Raw genomic sequence first — 24575 nt, 5'->3', positions numbered from 1 at the left:
TTCTTTTGCATGGTGTACAATCAGAATCAGAACCTTCGCTCAGTCCGCCTTAACCAACCTGATCTCCCGGTGGCTGAGCACTTCAACTCCCCCTCCCACTCCCAGTCTGTCCTTTCTGTCATGGGCCTCCTCCAGTGCCATAGTGAGGCCCACCGGAAATTGGAGGAACAGCACCTCATATTTCGCCTGGGCAGCTTGCAGCCCAGCGGTATGAACATCGACTTCTCCAACTTTAGATAGTTCCTCTGTCCCTCTCTTCCCCTCCCCCTTCCCAGTTCTCCCTCTATCTTCCTGTCTCCACCTATATCCTTCCTTTGTCCCGCCCCCCTGACATCAGTCTGAAGAAGGGTCTCGACCCGAAACGTCACCCATTCCTTCTCTCCTGAGATGCTGCCTGACCTGCTGAGTTACTCCAGCATTTTGTGAATAAATACCTTCGATTTGTACCAGCATCTGCAGTTATTTTCTTACACAATCAGAATCAGATCATTTAGGGCGGCACGGTGGCGCAGCGGTAGAGTTGCTGCCTCACAGCGAATGCAGCGCCGGAGACCCGGGTTCAATCCTGACTACGGGTGCTGTACTGTACGGAGTTTGTACGTTCTCCCCCGCGACCTGCGTGGGTTTTCTCCGAAATCTTCGGTTTCCTCCCACACTCCAAAGACATACAGGTATGTAGGTTAATTGGCTTGGTAAACGTAAAAAAATTCCCTTGTGGGTATATTAGGATATATATCCTATAGGATAGTGTTAATGTGCGGGGATCGCTGGTCGGCGCGGACCTGGTGGGCCGAAGGGCCTGTTTCCGCGTTGTATCTCTAAACTAAACTAAACTAAACTAAATAAATACAATCAAGTCAAACTGAAGTACAATAGGTAGCATGAAGGGGAGGATACAGAGTGCAAGGGTCAAGTGACAAGATTGGTCAATTGTCATGTTTAATGGCATTGTAGTGCACCAGTTCCAGAGACAAAGTCCAATGTCCGCAATGGGGTAGAGGTGAATCAGAAAGTACCCCAGCTTATGGAAGGACCGTTCAGAAGCCAGATAACAGAGGGAAAGAAGCTGTTCCTGAGTCTGGTGGTGGGCGTTAACATGGAGATAATCGAATGGCACAATGAAAAATCAGTCAGAGAAAGCTCTCAGATGAATCCAGTGATGTGCCTTTACTTTATAGGGATTAACAGGCATGTGAGTCATTTCCTGGCTGTAAATGCTACTCTTTGTAATATTGCAAAGAAGAAATTGTAAAAGACTAGAGGCCTCCGACTTACGAAGGGACAAAGCTGAGAAACACGTTGCAGTTACCCAAACACAAGTGATTTCCCTGCTTTCTGTCGTATGCTTGCAATCTCATCAACAGTCTTTCCATTTTAAGATTGTTACGTACATCAGGTTTATTCAAAGACAGAAGGTGAACAGCGTGGGAGGAGGGACTGCAGCTGCTGCAATCTCGAGTAAAATACAAAGTGCTGGAGGTACTCAGTGGGTCAGGCAGCGTCCGTGAAGGGAAATGGACAGGTGACATTTCGGGTCAGGTTAATCCTCATAGAAAGTAGTAGGGTACAGCACAACAACAGGCTCTTCGGCCCACAATGCCTGTGCCGAACATGATTCCAAGACCATCAGTTATCGACCTGCACCATATCCCTCCACACCCTGCATATCCATGTGCCTATCCAAAAGTCTTTTAAATGCCACTAACATATCCATTTCAACCCACCACCCCTGGCAGTGTGTGCCAGGCACTCACCAGCCTCTGTGTAAAAAACCTGGCCCACACAGCTCAATAGACAATAGACAATAGACAATAGGTGCAGGAGGAGGCCATTCGGCCCTTCGAGCCAGCACCGCCATTCAATGTGATCATGGCTGATCATTCTCAATCAGTACCCCGTTCCTGCCTTCTCCCCATACCCCCTGACTCCGCTATCCTTAAGAGCTCTATCTAGCTCTCTCTTGAATGCATTCAGAGAATTGGCCTCCACTGCCTTCTGAGGCAGAGAATTCCACAGATTCACAACTCTCTGACTGAAAAAGTTTTTCCTCATCTCAGTTCTAAATGGCCTACCCCTTATTCTTAAAGTGTGGCCCCTTGTTCTGGACTCCCCCAACATTGGGGAACATGTTTCCTGCCTCTAACGTGTCCAACCCCTTAATAATCTTATACGTTTAGATAAGATCTCCTCTCATCCTTCTAAACTTTGCCGATGAAAGCTATGCCTGCTAGTCTTTGAATTTTGAGGGGTAAAACGTTTCTACCTTATCTCTGCTTCTCACAACTTTACATACTTCCATCAGACCTCCCGCCAACCTCCAGCCCCCCCCAGAGAAGCATACTTGAGTTTGTCCAACTTCTCCTTGCAGTTAACACTTTCTAATCCAGGCAGCATTCTTGTACAACTCAAACTGGGTCAGTTTGTGACTGAAATGAGCATATTAGAAGCACAGAAGCTTCTCGTATAGTATCTGGTATGGGGAATCTTTTAATGGAGAGATCATTTTATAAGAGACGTTCTTGCTAAAATCGCAACTCCATTCGTCCCTTCCCGCCCAAACCGCCCCCTCCCCAGGTACTTTCCCCTGCAACCGCAGGAGATGCAACACCTGTCCCTATACCTCCTCCCACGACTTTGTCCAGGGACCCCGGCAGTCCTTTCGGGTGAGGCAGAGATTCACATACACTTCCTCGAACCTCATCTGCTGTGTCTGTTGTTCCCGATGTGGGCTCCTGTACATCGGCGAGACCCCAATTTAGACTCGGTGACTGTTTCGCTGGACACTTACGATCGGCCCACCAAGCCCCATGGGATTTCCCACACTGACCTTTCTGTCCTGGGCCTTCTCCGCTGCCAGAGTGAGGCCCAGCGCAAATTGGAGGAGCAGCACCTCATATTTTGCTTGGGCAGCTTACAGCCCAGTGGCATGAACATTGAATTCTCTAATTCTAAGTAACTTCCACGTACAATCTCCACCCCCTCCCTCCCCCATTTCCCTTTTCCTCCACCCTAGTTGTTTAACTAGTTCCTCAGTTCTCCACATTGTGTCTCTCTTGCGATGATACCTTCCCCGGCCAACAATGGGCCCACCATTTGTAGTTGACCCTGACTGGTCCTGGTCTTTTCTCGCCTTCAGTTCTTCACCACCTCCCCCCTCCCATCCCCCCCCCCCACCCCCACCCCCAACCCCCCCACCAACCCATACTTTCAGTCTGAAGATGGGTCCCGACTCGAAATGTCACCCATCCTTTTTCTCCAGAGATGCTGCGCTGAGTTACTCCAACACTTTCTGTCTTTTTTTTGTGAATCAGCATTTGCAGTTCCTTGTACTCCCAGAGATGCTGCCTGACCTACTGAGTTACTCCTGCACTTTGTGTCTATCTTTGGTTTAAACCAGCATCTGCTGTTCCCTGTATTTCCAGTGATGTTGCCTGACCTGCTGAGTTAGGTTATTATCTCAGATTATTATCTCAATGGTGTCAGGTTAGGTAAGGGGGAAGTGCAACGAGACCTGGGTGTCCTTGTACACCAGTCACTGAAAGTTGGCGTGCAGGTACAGCAGGCAATGAAGAAAGCTAATGGCATGTTGGCCTTCATAACGAGAGGATTTCAGTATAGGAGTAAAGAGGTTCTTCTGCAGTTGTATAGGGCCCTGGTAAGACCACATCTGAAGTATTGTGTACAGTTTTGGTCTCCTAATTTGAGGAAGGACATCCTTGTAATTGAGGCAGTGCAGCGTAGGTTCACGAGGTTAATCCCTGCGATGGCGGGACTGTCATATGAGGAAAGATTGAAAAGACCAGGCTTGTATTCACTGGAGTTTAGAAGGATGAGAGGGGATCTTATAGAAACATATAAAATTATAAAAGGACTGGACAAGCTAGATGCAGGAAAAATGTTCCCAATGTTGGCGGAGTCCAGAACCAGGGGCCACAGTCTTAGAATAAAGGGGCGGCCATTTAAAACTGAGGTGAGAAGGAACTTTTTCACCCAGAGACTTGTGAATTTGTGGAATTCTCTGCCACAGAGGGCAGTGGAGGCCAAATCACTGGATGGATTGAAGAGAGAGTTAGATAGAGCTCTAGTGGCTAGTGGAATCAAGGGATATGGGGAGAAGGCAGGCACGGGTTATTGATTGTGGACGATCAGCCATGATCACAACGAATGGCGGTGCTGGCTCAAAGGGCCGAATGGCCTCCTCCTGCACCTATTTTCTATGTTTCTATGAGTTACTCCAGCACTTTGGGTTTTTTTTGTAAACCAGTATCTGCAGTTCCCTGTATTTCCAACGAAGTTGCCTGACCTGCTGAATTACTCCAAAGCATTTTGTCTTTTCTTTGCGAACTGGCATCTGCAGTTCCTTGTATTTCCCATGATGCTGCCTGACCTGCTGAGTTACTCCACTACTTTGCGTCTACCTTTGGTTTAAACCAGCGTTTGCAGTTCCTTGTTTCTGCACCATGTCTTACCCTCGATGGACTGCCAGCCATTCTCTATTATCGTGGCTTGTATTTTAGTATTTTTATGCAGCTGTTAAAAGTGCAGTAAACCTTTCATTCATACAGAAGAAGTGAGCCATAGTTTGCATTGGGTATTCCGATGGCATGGCATGGCCTCTTCAATTGTATTGGTTACCATTGCCAAAAGGTGCAGAGGTGCAGGTTGCAGAAGCCTATTACAAATGCATTAAACAAACCTGCTCAGATGTACTCACCCATTGTGTCCGGGCTGCTTCTTCATAGCCTCGTCACCATGACAACCGTAATGGAAACAGGCACAAACGACAGACAATTAGTGAGACGTTTCAGACGACTGCAACAAGGCATGAGTTTAGGGCTCTCATGCAGAATGAATGCGCAGATGAATGCGGGCAAAGCCGGCAAATGGCGGCTCTTCCAGGTCCCGTTGGACAGCCACAGGCTGCAACAATTGCCAGCATGTATTATCCCTTCATTTCTTTAAAGGGACAGAAATCTCCAGACCACTTGTAGATCTGGCCGTGTTTGCGGACAACATGGTGAGAGGCACGGATAGAGCAGACAGCCAGACCCTCATTCTCAGGGTGGCGATGTCAAAGGCTGCAGGGCCTAGTTTTAGGATGAGTTTCAAGAAGATGTGTGGGGGCATGTTTTTTTACACAGAGGATGGGAGCTGCCTAGAACGCACTAAGGGTGGTTCATAGGTTCATAAGTTCATAGGCTGGAACAGAATTAGGCCATTTAGCCCATCGAGTCTACTCCGCCATTCAATCATGGCTGATCTATCTTTCCCTCTCAACCCCATTCTTCTACCATCTCCCCATAACCCCAGACATCCATACAAGTCAAGAATCTATCTATCTCTGCCTTAAAAATAGCCACTGACTTGGCCTCCACTGCTGTCTGTAGCAATGAGTTCCACAGATTCACCACCCTCTGACTAAAGTAATTTCCTCCTCATCTCCTTCCTAAAGGTACATCTTTTAATTCTGAGGCTGTGCCCTCTGGTCCTAGACTCTCCCACTGGTGGAAACATCCTCTCCACATCAACTCTATCCAGGCCTTTCACTATTCGGTAAGTTTCAATGGGGTCCCCCCTCATCTATCTGAGCTCCAGCGAGTACAGGCCCAGTGCCTTCAAACGCTCATCATATGTTAACCCATTCATTCCTGGGATCATTCCCGTAAACCTCCTTTGGACCCTCACCAGAGCCAGCATATCCTTCCTCAGATATGGTGCCTAGAGCTGCTCACAATATTCCAAATGCGGCCAGACCAGTACCTTATACAGCCTCAACATTACATCCCTGTTTTTTTGTATTCTAGTCATCTCAAAATAGATGCGTTCACCTTCCTTACTACCGAAGGTATTTATTCACAAAATGCTGGAGTAACTCAGCAGGTCAGGCAGCATCCCGGGAGAGAAGGAATGGGCGACGTTTCGGGTCGAGACCCTTCTTCAGACTGATGTCAGGGGGGCGGGACAAAGGAAGGATATAGGTGGAGACAGGAAGATAGAGGGAGATCTGGGAAGGGGGAGGGGAAGAGAGGGACAGAGGAACTATCTAAAGTTGGAAAAGTCAATGCTGAGAAGTATAACATAGCAAAGAAGAGTGGGAAGACAGAGGATTGGGACTCTTTTAAAGAGCAACAAAAAGTTAACTAAAAAGGCAATACGGGGAGAAAAGATGAGGTACCAGGGTAAACTAGCCAATAATATAAAGGAGGATAGCAAAAGTTTTTTTAGGTACGTGAAGAGGAAAAAAATAGTCAAGGCAAATGTGGGTCCCTTGAAGACAGAAGCAGGGGAATTTATTATGGGGAACAAAGAAATGGCAGACGAGTTAAACCGTTACTTTGGATCTGTCTTCACTGAGGAAGATACACACAATCTCCCAAATGTTCTAGGGGCCGGAGAACCTAGGGTGATGGAGGAACTGAAGGAAATCCACATTAGGCAGGAAATGGTTTTGGGTAGACTGATGGGACTGAAGACTGATAAATCCCCAGGGCCTGATGGTCTGCATCCCAGGGTACTTAAGGAGGTGGCTCTAGAAATAGTGGAAGCATTGGAGATCATTTTTCAATGTTCTATAGATTCAGGATCAGTTCCTGTGGATTGGAGGATAGCAAATGTTATCCCACTTTTTAAGAAAGGAGGGAGAGAGAAAACGGGTAATTATAGACCAGTTAGTCTGACATCAGTGGTGGGGAAGATGCTGGAGTCAATTATAAAAGACAAAATTGCTGAGCATTTGGATAGCAGTAACAGGATCATTCCGAGTCAGCATGGATTTACGAAGGGGAAATCATGCTTGACAAATCTACTGGAATATTTTGAGGATGTAACTAGGAAAATTGACAGGGGAGAGTCGGTGGATGTGGTGTACCTCGACTTTCAGAAAGCCTTCGACAAGGTCCCACATAGGAGATTAGTGGGCAAAATTAGAGTACATGGTATTGGGGGTAGGGTACTGACATGGATAGAAAATTGGTTGACAGACAGAAAGCAAAGAGTGGGGATAAATGGGTCCCTTTCGGAATGGCAGGCAGTGACCAGTGGGGTACCGCAAGGTTCGGTGCTGGGACCCCAGCTATTTACGATATACATTAATGACTTAGATGAAGGGATTAAAAGTACCATTAGCAAATTTGCAGATGATACTAAGCTGGGGGGTAGTGTGAATTGTGAGGAAGATGCAATAAGGCTGCAGGGTGACTTGGACAGGTTGTGTGAGTGAGCGGATACATGGCAGATGCAGTTTAATGTAGATAAGTGTGAGGTTATTCACTTTGGAAGTAAGAATAGAAAGGCAGATTATTATCTGAATGGTGTCAAGTTAGGAAGAGGGGATGTTCAACGAGATCTGGGTGTCCTAGTGCATCAGTCACTGAAAGGAAGCATGCAGGTACAGCAGGCAGTGAAGAAAGCCAATGGAATGTTGGCCTTCATAACAAGAGGAGTTGTGTATAGGAGCAAAGAGGTCCTTCTACAGTTGTACCGGGCCCTGGTGAGACCGCACCTGGAGTACTGTGTGCAGTTTTGGTCTCCAAATTTGAGGAAGGATATTCTTGCTATTGAGGGCGTGCAGCGTAGGTTCACTAGGTTAATTCCCGGAATGGCGGGACTGTCGTATGTTGAAAGGCTGGAGCAATTAGGCTTGTATACACTGGAATTTAGAAGGATGAGGGGGGATCTTATTGAAACATATAAGATAATTAGGGGATTGGACACATTAGAGGCAGGAAACATGTTCCCAATGTTGGGGGAGTCCAGAACAAGGGGCCACAGTTTAAGAAAAAGGGGTAGGCCATTTAGAACGGAGATGAGGAAGAACTTTTTCAGTCAGAGAGTGGTGAAGGTGTGGAATTCTCTGCCTCAGAAGGCAGTGGAGGCCAGTTCGTTGGATGCTTTCAAGAGAGAGCTGGATAGAGCTCTTAAGGATAGCGGAGTGAAGGGGTATGGGGAGAAGTCAGGAACGGGGTACTGATTGAGAGTGATCAGCCATGATCGCATTGAATGGCGGTGCTGGCTCGAAGGGCTGAATGGCCTACTCCTGCACCTATTGTCTATTGTCTATTGTCAATGTTCATACCGCTGGGCTGCAAGCTGCCCAGGCGAAATAGGAGGTGCTGTTCCTCCAATTTCCAGTGGGCCTCACTATGGCACTGGAGGAGGCCCATGACAGAAAGGTCAGACTGGGAGTGGGAGGGGCGACTTGCTAATTAACTTTATGGGAATCCTGCACCAGCACTCCCAAGTCCCTTTGCGCCTCTGGTGTTGGTGGAGGCAGATACATTCAAGAGGCTTTTAGACAGGCACATAGAAATGCAGGGAATTGAGGGATATGGATTATGTACACAGAACTGTTTAACCTGCCATTATTTTTGGCACAAAGATTGTGGGCCAAAGAGCCGGTTCCTGTGCTGTATCTGCTCTATGTTCCATGTTTAGCTTAGGGATACAACATGGAGGCAGGCCCTGCAGCCCAGAGATATGTTTAAGGAGAGAGGGGAAAAGAATGAATACAAACCCGGGAGGCAACTTTTTCACTCAACAGGTGGTGGGTGTATGGAACGAGCTGCCAGAGGAGATGGTTGAGCCAGGTACCATTATCTATATACTAAAACTCTTATTTGTTTGTTTGTTTGTTCCTGAACTACAGCAAAACGGTACACGATAGCGCGACAATTCTAGGCCCACCTTACTCACCGTCGTCCCTTTGGTGCGGATGGCAGAAGTTTCATTGAAATCGGTGTTATATTTTAAAAATTATTCACATTCTTAAATTAAAATCTATCTCCTAGGGAGGGAGGGGGAGGGAGGGAGGGGGGAGGAGGGGGGTGGGAGGGAGGGGGAGGAGGGATAAGGGGGGTTGAGGGGGATGGAGTGGGGGAGTAGGGGAAGGGGAGGGGAAGGGGGCAGGGGAGGGGGGAGGGGAGGGTGGAGGGGAGGGGGGAGGGAGGGGGAGGAGGGAGGATGAGGGGGGTTGAGGGGGATGGAGTGGGGGAGCAGGGGAAGGGGAGGGGAAGGGGGGAGGGGGAGGGCAGGGGGATGGAGTGGGGGAGCATGGGAAGGGGGAGGTGAAGGGGGAGGGGAGGGGGAGGAGGGAGGAAGGGGGAGGAGGGAGGGGGAGGAGGGAGAGGGAGGAGGGGAGGAGAGGGAGGTTTGGGCCCAAAGGGTCCACTTGGTCTAGTAACATTTAAAAGACACTTGGACAGGAACATGGTTAGGAAAGGTTTAGACTGATATGGGCCAAATGTGGCAAATGGGACTAGCTTGGTTTGGATACGATGGGCCAAAGAGCCTGTTTTCATGATGTATGACTCCATGAAAACAACTCAATAAATCTATGTGTGGGAAGGAACTGCAGATGCTGGTTTAAATCGAAGATAAACACAAAAAGCTGGAGTAACTCAGCGGGACAGGCAGCATCTCTGGAGTGAAGTTTTTGGCGGTACAGTGATAAAATGTGGTCGGAGACAGTAAAACTGGGCGGAAGGGGGAGAGGATGGAGAGAGAAAGCAAGGACTACTTGAAGTTCCCTCCAGAGATGCAGCCTGTCCCACTGTGTCACTCCAGCTTTTTGTGTCTATCAAGAAATCTACGTGTCTTGGCAGCAACACATATCCTCTTACATGGGTCCCTGATTAGTTTTAAGCAGTGCTAGCCGTTTGTAATTGATGTTGGCATGTTTGTTGGTTGGATACATTGATAATCAATGCGATGCCAATAATCCATGAGGTTAACACCACCTAGAAGTTAATGAATAGAATGCACAATTGTGATTAATAGGCACATGTTCACTTCACGTTCTGGTCCCTGTGACTGATTTCAGGGAGCACTGATATAGCACTGATCAGGTCATTCCGTCTGCAGTGTGTTTATACTGATTTCTATTCTCCACACAAGCTTCCACCTTCCCCACTTCACCTCACCTCAACCGTACAATGGGTCGACTGGGCTTATATTCCCTGGAGTTTAGAAGGATGAGAGGGGATCTTATAGAAACAAATAAAATTCTTAAGGGATTGGACAGGCTAGATGCAGGAAAAATGTTCCCCATGTTGGGGGAGTCCAGAACCAGGGGCCACAGTTTAAGAATAAGGGGTAGGCCATTTAGGACTGAGATGAGGAGAAACTTTTTCACCCAGAGAGTTGTGAATCTGTGGAATTCTCTGCCACAGAAGGCAGTGGAGGCCAATTCAAAGCTTTCAAAGATTTCAAAGGTCTTTTATTGTCATGTGTACCAATTAAGGCACAGTGATATGCAAATTACCATACAGCCATACAAAAAAAAGCAACAAGACACGCAACTACATAAAAGTTAACATAAACATACACCACAGTGGATTCCACATTCCTCACTGTGATGGAAGGCAATAAGGTCTAAACTTCTTCCCTCATTTTTCTCCCGGGGTTGGGACAGTCGAACCATCCGTTGGGGCGGTCGAAGCTCCCACGTCAGGGCGGTCAAAGCTCCTGCAGCTTGGAGTTCCCGGTGTCGGTCTCTAACCAGAGACCGCGAGCTCCACGATGTTAAAGTCCGCAGGCACCCGCGGCAGAGCTCAGAGTCGATCTCTGGCGAAGGGATCGCTGGTTCCACGATGGTAAGTCCGCAGGCACCGACGTTGGAGCTCTCGATGTCAGTCTCCAGTAAAGGCCACCAACTCCTCAATGTTAGGCCGCAGTGCGGACAGAGATACGATACGGAAAAAAATCGCATCCGTGTCGAGGTACGAGTTTAGAAAAAGTTTCCCCCATCCCCCTCCCCCACCCCCCCCACCTAAAACAAGCTAAAGAACACTAAAAACATATATTTAACACTTACTAAAAAAACAACAGAGAAGAAAGGGACAGACTGACTGATGGTGAGGCATCCATTGCTGGCGCCCCCCAGTGGATGAGAACTACTGGATGTGTTCTAGAGAGAGTTAGATAGAGCTCTTACGGCTAACGGAATCAAGGGATAGGGGGAGAAAGCAGGAACGGGGTACTGATTCTGGATAATCAGCCATGATCATATTGAAAGGTGGTGCTGGCTCGAAGGGCCGAATGGCCTACTCCTGCACCTATTTTCTATGTTTCTATCTTTCTGCAACCACCCATTTCTTTTGCTCTCCTGAGTCTCTTTGTTTGCCACTGAAATCATTGATATTATTTGCCTCAGTCATAGAGTCATACAGTGTGGAAACAGGCCCTTCGGCCCAACTTGCCCACATCGGCCGACATGCCCCATCTACACTAGCCCTACCTGCCTGTGATCTGGCCCATATCCCTCTAAACCTGTCCTAAACCTGTACCTGTCTAAATGTTTCTTAAACGTTGCGATACTACCTGCCTCAACGACCTCCTCCGGCAGCTCATTCCATACACCCACCACCCTTTGAGTAAAAAGGTTGCCCCTCAGGTTCCTATTAAATCTTCCCCCCCTTCACCTTAAACCTGTCTCCTCTGGCTCTTGATCCCCCCAACCCTGTGCATTTACTCAAACTATTCCTCTCATGGTATTGTGCACCTCTATAAGATCATCCTTCATCCTCCTGCGCTTCAAGGAATACAGCCCTAGCCTGCTCAACATCTCCCTATAGCTCAGACCCTTGAGTCCTGGCAACATCCTCGTAAAATGCCCCTTGCAAGTCACTCTCACAGCTAAGATGTTTCTCCTGAATCCCGCTGTGGGAATTGAACTCATGTTCTGTCTGCTCAGAGATAGAAAAATATTCTGTCTATCCACACTATCCAACTGTTTCATAGCGTGATCCAGTTACTGCCATCTTGATGTTTCCTATCTGTAATCCACAGGAAATTGCAGAGATTTGTAAATGTAGCCCAGTCCATCACACAGGCCAGACTCCCCACCATTGACTCCATCTACACTTCACGCTGCCTCGGAAAAGCAACCAACATAATCTAAGACACGTCCCAGCCAATCTAAGACACATTCCCTCTGCTCCCTGCTCCCGACAGAAAAAAAGGTACAGGCTCAGGAACAGCTTCTTCCCCTCTGTTATCAGGGTTCTGAACGGTCCTTCCATCAGCTAGGGTACTGCCTGATTCACCTCTAACCCATTGCGGACATTGGACTTTGTCTCTGGAACTGATGCGCTACAACGCTGAGAACTACGGATCTTAGGGTTTTGGGCAAAGAAACTGTAGATGCTGGTTTACATAAATTGGAGAATTCAATGTTCATACCGTTGGGTCGTAAGCTATCCAAGCGGAACACGAGGTGCTGTTCCTCCAGTTTGCATGTGGCCTCACTCTGGCAGAGGAGGAGATCCAGGACAGAAAGGTCAGCGCTGGAATGGGAAGGGGAGTGCTTCGAATACAAGTGTTCGGCAAAACCTTTGTTTCGTTTTACACAAAGGGGTTTTTAAATTATTGAACTTTTTCGTTGGTTCATTATATTATCAATTGAGTACTGTGTTTACAAACCTGTCATGCTGCTGCAAGTAAGAATGCTATTGTTCCATTGTGGTACATATGACAACTAAACATTCTTGCCTCTTGACTCCTGCACTCTGCATCTTCCCCATTGCTCCACCTTTTGTGGTTGAGTTGGACATGATTGTATTTGTGTATAATATTATCTGATTCGATCGGAACGCATTCAATGCAAAACATTTCTCTGTACCTCGGTACACATGATACTAGTAAATCTAAACCTTTAGACTTTAGACTTTCGAGGTACAGAATGGAAACAGGCCCTTTGGCCCACTGAGTCTGTGCCATCCAATGATCACCCTGTACACACAATAGACAATAGACAATAGACAATAGGTGCAGGAGGAGGCCATTCGGCCCTTCGAGCCAGCACCGCCATTCAATGTGATCATGGCTGATCATTCTCAATCAGTACCCTGTTCCTGCCTTCTCCCTATACCCCCTGACTCCGCTATCCATAAGAGCTCTATCCAGCTCTCTCTTGAATGCATTCAGAGAATTGGCCTCCACTGCCTTCTGAGGCAGAGAATTCCACAGATTCACAACTCTCTGACTGAAAAAGTTTTTCCTCATCTCCGTTCTAAATGGCCTACCCCTTATTCTTAAACTGTGGCCCCTGGTTCTGAACTCCCCCAACATTGGGAACATGTTTCCTGCCTCTAACGTGTCCAACCCCTTAATAATCTTATACGTTTCGATAAGATCTCCTCTCATCCTTCTAAATTCCACACGCACTAACCTACACACTAGGGATAATGTACAGCTTATCAAAGCTGATTAACCTACAAACCTCTACGTCTTTTGAGTGTGGGAGTAAATCGGAATACCAGGAGAAATCCCACACGGTCACGGGGAGAACGTACAAACTCTATACGGACAGCAGCCGTAGTCAGGATACCGGGTCTCTAACGTTGTGAAGCAGCTACTCTATCGCTGTGCCACCTTGCCACCCCTTGCCACCCCTTGCCACCCCTGATCCAGCCTTTACTATCATTACATTAAACTTTCCTAGAATTCATTGAACAATATTCATTGGAGACTCTCGGACTATCTTCAATCAGACTTTACTGGACTTTAAGTGCGCAGCGGTAGAGTTGCTGCTTTACAGCGAATGCAGCGCCGGAGACTCAGGTTCGATCCTGACTACGGGTGCTGCACTGTAAGGAGTTTGTACGTTCTCCCCGTGACCTGCGTGGGTTTACTCCGAGATCTTCGGTTTCCTCCCACACTCCAAAGACGTACAGGTATGTAGGTTAATTGGCTGGGTAAATGTAAAAATTGTCCCTAGTGGGTGTAGGATAGTGTTAATGTACGGGGATTACTGGGCGGCACGGACTTGGAGGGCCGAAAAGGCCTGTTTCCGGCTGTATGTATATGATGATATGAAGTAAAGGAAATGTTATTCCCGTTATCCCGTATCTGTACAACGGCTTGATTGTAATCATGTTTAGTCTTTCCGCTGACTGGATAACACGCAACACAAAAGCTTTTCACTGTACCTCGGTACACAATAGTAAACTAAACTCAACTTATTTTCAATTTAATGTTATAATTTGGGGGCTGCAAAGGTACTTAGTTCTGATTCACAGTTTTAATGAGAGACAAACAATAAAAGGTGGCAAGTGAAGGATGAGGAGATTGAAATCCTTTTTCAAACGACCTTTTCTAACCCTTTGTTCAAGACTGCAATTTTTACGTGGAAGAAATGAATGAAACTGGCAGCAACTTGAGGGCTGCAGGTTTAACAAAGCAGAGGAAATAGAGGAGAGAGTCAGAGATACATTCACAGTTCTCATTGTACAGCAGCGTCACCAGGCACAAGTCTACCGCACAAACCACGTCTCAAAAGGGTGAAGCAAGAAATTGTGCAGAAAAAATAAAAGTGAATCAGGTTCCACTGTAACCATGACCAAAAAGAGACACAAAGTGCTGGAGTAACTAGGTGGGTCAGGCAGTATCTATGGAGAACATGGACAAGTGACGTTTCGTGAAAACAATGTTCAACCACACTTCAGCAAACTAGGGGCGGCACGGTGGCGCAGCGGTAGAGATGCTGCCTCACAGTGACAGAGACCTGGGTCCCATCCTGACTACCGGTGCTGCCTGTACGGACTTTGTATGTTCTCCCCGTGACTTGCGTGGGTTTTCTCCGGGTGCACCGGTTTCCTCCCACAATCCAGAGGCGTACAGGTTTGCAGGGTAATTGGCTTGGTAAAATTGTATATTGTCCATAGTGGGTGTAGGATAGTATTAGTGTGCGGGGATCGCTGGTCGGCGGGAACTCAATGGGCTGAAGGGCCTGTTTCCACGCTGTATCTCTAAACTTTGGTCCTATCCAAATGTCTCTTAAATGTTATGGTAGTACCTGCCTCAACTACCTCCTCCGGCAGCTCGTTCCATACACCCACCATCCTCTGTGTAAAATAATTACCACTCAGGTTCCTACTAATTATTTCCCCCCTCACCTTAAACCAATGTCCTCTGGTTCCTGATTTCCCTACTCTGGGTAAGACTCTGGGTAATTTACCTGATTTATTCCTCTCGTGATCTTGTGCACCTCTATAAGATTACCCTTCATCCTCCTGCACTCCAAGGAATAAAGTACTGGAGTAACTTGGTGGGTCAGGCAGTATCTATAGGAGCAGGGAGGTTCTGTTGCAGTTGTACAGGGCCTTGGTGAGACCGCACCTGGAGTATTGTGTACAGTTTTGGTCTCCTAATCTGAGGAAAGACATTCTAGCCTTAGAGGGAGTACAGAGAAGGTTCACCAGATTGATCCCTGGGATGGCAGGACTTTCATATGAAGAAAGATTGGATAGACTAGGCTTGTACTCGCTGGAATTTAGAAGACTGAGGGGGGATCTTATTGAAACATATAAAATTCTTAAGGGGTTGGAGAGGCTAGATGTGGGAAGATTGTTCCCGATGTTGGGGAAGTCCAGAACCAGGGGTCACAGCTTAAGGATAAGGGGGAAGTCTTTTAGGACCGAGATGAGAAAACATTTCTTCACACAGAGAGTGGTGAGTCTGTGGAATTCTCTGCCACAGAAGGTAGTTGAGGCCAGTTCATTGGCTATATTTAAGAGGGAGTTAGATTTGGCCCTTGTGGCTAAAGGGATCAGGGGGTATGGAGAGAAGGCAGGTACGGGATACTGAGCTGGATGATCAGCCATGATCATATTGAATGGCGGTGCAGGCTCGAAGGGCCGAATGGCCTCCTCCTGCACCTATTTTCTATGTTTCTATGTTTCTATGTGACGTTTCACTGAAACCATGTACAGTCACATCTTAAACCGCAATGTTCGTTCTGAAATAATTTTGATTGTGATGAAAAAAAATAAAAAATTGCTTTAATAAAATGTTTGAAAGGGGGAAAAGAAGTGGATGAAGGGAGAGGCAAAAATTAATATTCTTAGGAGTGAAGTTGAACATCAATTTTTTTTTGCCTTCCCCCTCACCATGGACCTTGATTCCTTTCCTCTGGCTTCACATTTCGCACCTCTTCCATCCCTGTCTCCTCATCTCACACCTTTTGTCTTTTCATGTGGAACCAAGGATCTGTAGATGCCAGCTTACATAAAAGGACACAAAGTGGAAAGCAGCAACTCTACTGCTGTGCCATTGTGTCACCCCATCCTCTTGCGCTCAGTCCACCAAGGCCTCAAACTACATCATAGTTGTAATAAAATTACAAATATTTCATCTCGCAAAAGGTCCTGCATATTTTGCTGTAAGAAAATAACTGCAGATGCTGGTACAAATCGAAGGTATCTATTTCACAAAATGCTGGAGTAACTCAGCAGGTCAGGCAGCATCTCAGGAGAGAAGGAATGGGCGACGTTTCGGGTCAAGACCCTTCTTCAGACTGATGTCAGGGGGGGCGGGACAAAGGAAGGATATAGGTGGAGACAGGAAGATAGAGGGAGAACTGGGAAGGGGGAGGGGAAGAGAGGGACAGAGGAGCTATCTAAGGTTGGAGAAGTCGATGTTCATACCGCTGGGCTGCAAGCTGCCCAGGCGAAATATGAGGTGCTGTTCCTCCAATTTCCGGTGGGCCTCGCTATGGCACTGGAGGAGGCCCATGACAGAAAGGTCAGACTGGGAGTGGGAGGGGGAGTTGAAGTGCTCAGCCACCGGGAGATCAGGTTGGTTAAGGCGGACTGAGCGAAGGTGTTGAGCTTATTTTGCTTCTCATTGACAAACTTGCCCCACCACACACACTGCACTTTTTTTTTCTCTCTCGTTTATCATATTGTTTACAGTGTACCATGTTCACACATTCTGTTGTGCTGCAGCAAGTAAGAATTTCATTGTTCTATCTGGGACACACGACAATAAAACACTCTTCAATCTTGACGGCTCTGCTAAACTTTCCCCCTCCCACATTAAACCGACGCCCTCTGCCATTTGGCATTCTCTCAATGGGGGGAAAAAAAAACTCTGATTGTCTATTCTATTCATGAATTTAATTAAAATGTTGTCTTTTCTTGCAACCTGACAATAGTTTAGTTTAGCTTACTGTCATGTGTACCGAGGTATAGTGAAAAGCTTTCTGTTGCGTGCTATCCAGTCAGTGGAAAGACTATACATGACTACAATCAAGCTGTCCGCAGTGTTCAGATACAGGATAAAGGCAATAATGTTTAGTGCAAGATAAAAGTCCAGTAAAGTTAGATTAAAGATAGACCGAACATCTACAATGAGGTAGATGGGAGGTCAGGACTGCTCTCTAGCTGGTGATAGGATGGTTCACTGGGATAGCAGCTGGGAAGAAAGTCTCCTTATAGTTACAGTTCACTTTATTGTCACGTGTACCGAGGTACAGTGAAAAGGTTTTGTTGCATGCTAACCAGTCAGCAGAAAGACAACACATGATTACAATCGAGCCATTTACAGTGTACAGATACATGATACAGGAATAGCATTTGGTGTGATGTAAAGCCCGCAAAGTCCATTCAAGGATAGTCTGTGGGTTATCAAAGAGGTAGATAGTAGTTCAGCACTGCTCTCTGGTTGCGGTAGGATGATTCAGTTGCCTGATAACAGCTGGGAAGAAACTGTCCCTGAATCTGGAGGTGTGCGTTTTCACACTTCGATACCTTTTGCCTGATGGGAGATGGGGGGAGGAGAAGGCGGAGTGGCCAGGGTGCGACTGGTCCTTGATTATGCTGCTGGCCTTGCCGAGGCAGCGCGAGGTGTAGATGGAGTCAATGGAAGGGAGGTTGGTTTGCGTGATGGTCTGGGCTGCGTCCACAATTCCCTGCAGTTTCTTGCAGTCTCGGATGGTGCTGTTCCCAAATCAGACTGTGATGCATCCTGATAAAATGCTCTCTATGGTGCATCTGCAGAAGTTGGTGAGATTTGTTTTGGACATGCCAAGCTTCCTTCGCCTTCTAAGAACCATCAGCCCTGGACCCACAGTGCTTGAACACATATGGCCCAGTCTGAAGAGGGGTCTCGACCCGAAACGCCACCCATTCCTTCTCTCCGGGGATGCTCCCTGTTCCGCAGAGTTGCTCCAGCCTTTTGTGTCTATGACCAGGACTTATTTCGATTCAGAAGGTCATATGCCAGCAACTCCCTTCAGAACGCATTAACAATGGCAATATTTGAAATGTTAACGTATTCTCCAATTAAAAAATAAAATACAGATAATTAGAAAGGTAAATATAGATCCGCAATTTATTCTAGTTTCTCTGCAAAAGTCTGATTGTACCCTTGGTGTAGCCTGATCTTGCCTGCTCTTGATATTAGGAGTGCTGATACACAAATTGTTGCAATTAGAGACAGGACACGAAGAAGCATTGAATTAGTCCTGGAGAGATAGAATTGAAACGATTACGTTAAACTACAGGTGCTCCTCGACTTACCGATAAACGTTATGGTCCGAAAAACCCATCGGCAATCAAAAATATCGTAAGTCCAAAATGCATATCGCTACCCCGGGAAACGATCACAATTAAAAATTCAAAGTTCGGTTTCTACTGAATGTGTGTCGCTTTTCCACCATCGTAAAGTCGAGGAGCATCTGTGATTTACTTTGATTAGAGGACTCTTGCAGTTTAGTTTATTTTACATACACAGCATGGAGACAGTGTAAGAAAATAACTGCAGATGCTGGTACAAATCGAAGGTATTTATTCACAAAATGCTGGAGTAACTCAGCAAGTCAGGCAGCATCTCAGGAGAGAAGGAATGGGTGACGTTTTGGGTCGAGACCCTTCTTCAAGATTCAAGATTCAAGATAGCTTTATTTGTCATCCAAAAAAGTTTTTTGGACGAAATTCAGTCACCCACAGTCCAACAATAAAAGCACTAAAATAGGCAAATTACACAATAAAGCATTAAAATAGGCAAATTACACAACCCCAAAAACACACACAAAAAAAGAAACATCCATCACAGTGAGTCTCCTCCAGTCCTCTCCTCACTGTGATGGAAGGCCACAAATGTCTTTTCCCTTCCCCTGCCGTCTTCTCCCGCGGTCAGGTTGTTGTGGTTCCAGGCCGCGCCGGACGGTCCGCAGCGGGCCGATCCAAGCCCCGCGATCCAGGGCGGGCGAACACGCTGCCGCTGCCGCTGCCGGAGCTCCCGATGTCGGCATCCATGCGGCCCGAGCCTAAGGCGAGTCGCAGCCGCTCCCGCAGCCTCCGAAGACGGCCGGCTCCGGTGATGGTAAGTCCGGTCCGCGGGCTCTGCGAACCAGAGCCCTGGAGGCCGCCAGCTCCAGGAGTTGGTCCGATGGTAGGCCGCAGCAGGAACGGAGACAACACCCAGAAAACAAAGGTCGGGTCTCCGTTCGGAAGGGACACATATTTACAATTTTACAGTTCCCCCCCTCCCCCCCACATACACACATAGTACACAAACACAAAAACACGACATCACATCGACAATTAAGACACAAAAAAACAACAAAACACAAAGACAAATGGACCGCAGGTAAGCCGCAGCTGCTATGGCAGTGCCGCCATCTTCAGTCTGAAGATGGGTCTCGACCCGAAACGTCACCCATTCCTTCTCCCCTGAGATGCTGCCTGATCACCATGGAGACAGGCTCTTCGGCCCACCGTGTCCGCACCGACCATCGATCACCCGCTAGCACTAGTTCAATACTATCCCACTTTCTCATCCACTCCCGACACACTAGGGGCAATTTACACAGGGCCAACTAACCTACAAACCCGCACGTCTTTGGGATGTGGGAGGAAACCGGAGCACCCGGAGGAAACCCACGCGGTCACGGGGAGGGTGTGCAAACTCCAAACACTGTTCTGGCCTTTTTATTTAGCAAGAGAATTAGTGAAAGATTCCCGTTGCTTTCTAAATGCTATTGAAATGATTCAGTTTCAGGTACGAAATTGGTCTGACCCAATGCTAACTGCAACTGACTGCCCAATGCAATCAATCTAAGGGGAACTGGAGGAAAACAGGGCCCTGCTTGGAACTCCACGGGTAGTCCAACAATGGAGTGAAACCATCAGCCCTGGACTCACGATGCCTGAACACATATGACCAGGAGTTAGTTCAGTTCAGAAGGCTGACTGCTGGCAAATCACTTCACTCACCAATAGGAATAGATAGGGTGAATACACAGTCTTTTACCCAGAGTAAGGGAACCAAAAACCAGAGGTTTAAGGTGATGGATGTAGTAGGAAGCTGAGCGGCAACCTTTTGACACAAGGGTCAAGAGTGTTTTATTGTCATATGTCCCAAAACAGAACAATTTTACTTGCAGCAGCACAACAGAAAAGTAAATGTAGTAAGTACTCTGTAAACATCATAATAAGGCGGCACGGTAGCGCAGCGGTAGAGTTGCTGCTTTACAGCGAATGCAGCGCCGGAGACTCAGGTTCGATCCTGACTATGGGTGCTGCACTGTAAGGAGTTTGTACGTTCTCCCCGTGACCTGCGTGGGTTTTCTCCGAGATCTTCGGTTTCCTCCCACACTCCAAAGACGTACAGGTATGTAGGTTAATTGGCTGGGTAAAATGTAAAAATTGTCCCTAGTGGGTGTAGGATAGTGTTAATGTACGGGGATCGTTGGGCGGCACGGACTTGGTGGGCCGAAAAGGCCTGTTTCCGGCTGTATATATATGATATGATATGATAAACAACATAAAGTTCAGTATATATACAAAAATATAACTACAAATGCACACACACACATACGCACGCACACACACACATACGCACACACACACGTGCACGCACACACACACGCACATCACACACACGCGCGCGCGCACACTCGCACAAACACGCACGCGCGCGCGCACACACACATACACCCACGCGCGCATGCACAAACACACACAAACGCGCGCACACACACACACAAACGCGCGCACACACACGCGCACACCACACACACACGCGCGCGCGCGCAGACGCACATACACACACCCGCGCGCATGCACACACATACACAAACACGCGCACACACACACACGCACACACAAACACACACACACGCACTCACACATACACACACGCACTCACACACACACACACACACGTGCACACAAATGCACACACACACATACAGTGCATTCAGAAAGTATTCAGACCCCTTCACTTTTTCCACATTTTGCTACGTTACAGCCTTATTTTAAAATTGATTAAATTCATTTTTAAATCATCAATCTACACACAATACCCCACAATAAAAAAGCGAAAACAGGTGTTTAGAAATTTTTGCAAAGTAATTAAAAAGAAATAATGAAATTTCACATTTACATAAATATTCAGAACCTTTATTCAGTTCTTTGTTGAGGCACCTTTGGCAGCGATTACAGCCTCAAGTCTTCTTGGGTAAGACGCTACAAGCTTGGCACACCTGTATTTGGGTCATTTCTCCCATTCTTCTCTGCAGATCCACTCAAGCTCTGTCAGGTTGGATGGGGAGCGTCGATGCACAGCTATTTTCAGGTTCCTCCAGAGATGTTCGATCGGGTTCAAGTCCGGGCTCTGGCTGGGCCACTCAAGGACATTCACAGACTTGTCACGAAGCCACTCCTGCATTGTCTTGGCTGTGTGCTTAGGGTCGTTGTCCTGTTGGAAGGTGAACCTCCGCCCCAGTCTGAGGTCCAGAACACTCTGGAGCAGGTTTAACTCAAGTATCTCTCTGTACTTTGCTCCGTTCATCTTTCCCTCGATCCTGACTAGTCTCCCAGTTCCTGCCGCTGAAAAACATCCCCACAGCATGATGCTGCCACCATTATGCTTCACCGTAGGTATGGTATTGGCCAGGTGATGAGCGGTGCTGCTTGGCAATCAGGCCAAAGAGTTCAATCTTGGTTTCATCAGACCAGGGAATCTTGTTTCTCATGGTCTGAGAGTCCTTTAGGTGCCTTTTGGCAAACTCCAAGCGGGCTGTCATGTGCCTTTTACTGAGGAGTGGCTTCCATCTGGCCACTCTACCATAGAGGCGTGATTGGTGGATTACTGCAGATATAGTTGTCCTTCTGGAAGGTTCTCCCATCTTCACAGAGGAACTCTGGAGCTCTGTCAGAGTGACCATCGGGTTCTTGGTCACCTCCCTGACCAAGACCCTTCTCCCCCGATTGCTCAGTTTGGCCGGGCGGCCAGCTCTATGAAGAGTCCTGGTGGTTTGAAAGTTCATCCATTTAAGAATGACGGAGGCCACTGTGCTCGTCAGGACCTGCAATGCTGCAGAAATTGTTTTATACCCTTCCCCAGATCTGTGTCTCGACACAATCCTGTCTCGGAGGTCTACGGACAATTCATTCGTCTTCATGGCTTGGTTTTTGCTCTGACGTGCACTGTCAACTGTGGGACCTTATATAGACAGGTGTGTGCCTTTCCAAATCATGTCCAATCAATTTAGTTTACCACTGGTGGACTCCAAACAAGTTGTAGAAACATCTCAAGGATAATCAATGTAAACAGGATGAACCAAAGCTCAATTTTGAGTGTCATAGCAAAGGGTCTGAATACTTATGTAAATGGGATATTTCAGTTATTTCTTTTTAATTACTTTGCAACATTTTCTAAGCGCCTGTTTTCGCTTTTTTATTATGGGGTATTGTGTGTAGATTGATGAAAACGAAAATGAATTTAATCCGTTTTAAAATGAGGCTGTAACGTAACAAAATGTGGAAAAGGTGAAGGGGTCTGAATACTTTCTGAATGCACTAACAAACATTTGGATAGGTACATGGATAGGACCTGGATAGGTACATGGATAGAACCATCAGTCTGAAGAAGGGTCTCGACCCAAAACGTCGCCCATTCCTTCTCTTCTGAGATGCTGCCTGACCTGCTGAGTTACTCCAGCATTTTGTGAATAAATACCTTGGATAGGACAAGTTTAGAGAGGTATGGGTTAAATTCAGGTGGGTGGGACTGGTGTAGATGGGGCATGTTGGTCTGTGTGGGCAGGTTGGGCTGAAGGGCCTGATTCCACACGGTATCAATCTATGACTCCTCGACCAGCAAAATCTGACTACAACTTTATTTACCTTTTCATCAATGTCTAATTTACATGACGGCACGGGCGGCACGGTAGCGCAGCGGTAGAGTTGCTGCTTTACAGCGAATGCAGCGCCGGAGACTCAGGTTCGATCCTGACTACGGGTGCTGCACTGTAAGGAGTTTGTACGTTCTCCCCGTGACCTGCGTGGGTTTTCTCCGAGATCTTCGGTTTCCTCCCACACTCCAAAGACGTACAGGTATGTAGGTTAATTGGCTGGGTAAATGTAAAAATTGTCCCTAGTGGGTGTAGGATAGTGTTAATGTACGGGGATCGCTGGGCGGCACGGACTTGGAGGGCCGAAAAGGCCTGTTTCCGGCTGTATATATATGATATGATATGATATGACGATCGTACAAGAACATCGTGCACTTTGCTGGAGTAAATATGAGCCTCTGCAAATATATGAAGTTTTCATCTGAGGCTGTTATAATTACATCTTGTTTGTTGACATGTCTGATTAATTGAAGAGATCATCTCGTCTTTAATCTGTCGAGGCAGGAAGGAGAAAGAGAAAACAACTGTGGCATACACGTTGCTCAACACATGTAGATGACATATTCTAGTGACTGCCAAAAGCTCAGAACTGTTTGTTCCCAACCATTAACATTTCAAGTTGAAACCTATTATTATTATCTGAATGGATGATAATTGGGATGTTGCGACATATCCATTCACCACTTCTCACTCACGCTTTTCATAAATGCCATTAAAGCAAAGCCTTCTGAATGTACCCATAATGATCAGTTTAATAAAGCTTCTATTTCAATTCAGCTTTTGAATTCAATTACGTTTCCCTCTATCCTCAGCGTTTAAAGTTTCAATTTAAACTCTTGGACAGACTCCCCCGCAAATACAGGCACTAACGCACTGTTTAAGTCAATACAAATTGAGCTGGTCATGGAGTCATAGAGTCATCGAGTCATACAGCATGGAAGCAGGCCCACCTTGCCCACGATGGCCAACATGCCCCACCTACACAACATAAAGCATAGGACAGTACACAGAGAGAGAATGCTGGGGTAACTCAGGCAGCATCCCAGGAGAACATGGATAGACAACTATTCCCACTCTCTGTGTACAAAAAAACTTTAAACTAAAACGATTGGAAAAAAAAGGACGAAATTGTTTTGTCCCTAACCCCCAAAAATATTTGAACTGATATGAGGATTAGAACCTTATTTAAGATTGGTCTGAGTAACCAATCTGCTTTCTGAGAGTTTGGACATACTGTATTATTTTGATGTTTACGATTGGTCCTTCTGATACATTTCTGTACTAGTTTAGTTTAGTTTAGTTCAGTTTTGTTTAGTTTTGTTTATTGTCATGTTTATTGGACAGTTTATTGTACAGTGAAAAGCTTTTGTTGCGTTCTGGAATTCGCCGCCACAGAGGGTAGTTGAGGCCAGTTCATTGGCTATATTTAAGAGGGAGTTAGATGTGGCCCTTGTGGCTAAAGGGATCAGGGGGTATGGAGAGAAGGCACGTACAGGATACTGAGTTGGATGATCAGCCATGATCATATTGAATGGCGGTGCAGGCTCGAAGGGCCGAATGGCCTACTCCTGCACCTATTTTCTATGTTTCTATGTTCTAACCATTCAGCAGAAAGACAAAGCACGATTACAATCGAGCCAGTTGCAGTGTACAGATA

General features: G+C 46.8%; 1 protein-coding gene across 2 annotated transcripts in view; it reads right to left on the bottom strand.

Annotated features, from left to right (window-relative positions):
- The window catches only part of LOC144598153 (regulator of G-protein signaling 4-like), a 32293-nt gene extending 27458 nt beyond the window's left edge, over positions 1–4835 (bottom strand). Inside the window, exon 1 of one of the 2 annotated variants that reach the window (XM_078408050.1) lies at positions 4715–4835. The gene's annotated coding sequence lies outside the window, so the exon portion shown is untranslated. The remainder of the gene's footprint in view (positions 1–4714) is intronic. The other variant, XM_078408049.1, reaches the window with a different exon arrangement.
- Between the last annotated feature and the right edge of the window lie 19740 nt (positions 4836–24575).

Source organism: Rhinoraja longicauda, chromosome 11 (assembly GCF_053455715.1).
Source record: "Rhinoraja longicauda isolate Sanriku21f chromosome 11, sRhiLon1.1, whole genome shotgun sequence".
Classification (NCBI taxonomy): domain Eukaryota; kingdom Metazoa; phylum Chordata; class Chondrichthyes; order Rajiformes; family Arhynchobatidae; genus Rhinoraja; species Rhinoraja longicauda.
This window is presented reverse-complemented; position numbering and strand designations above follow the sequence as displayed.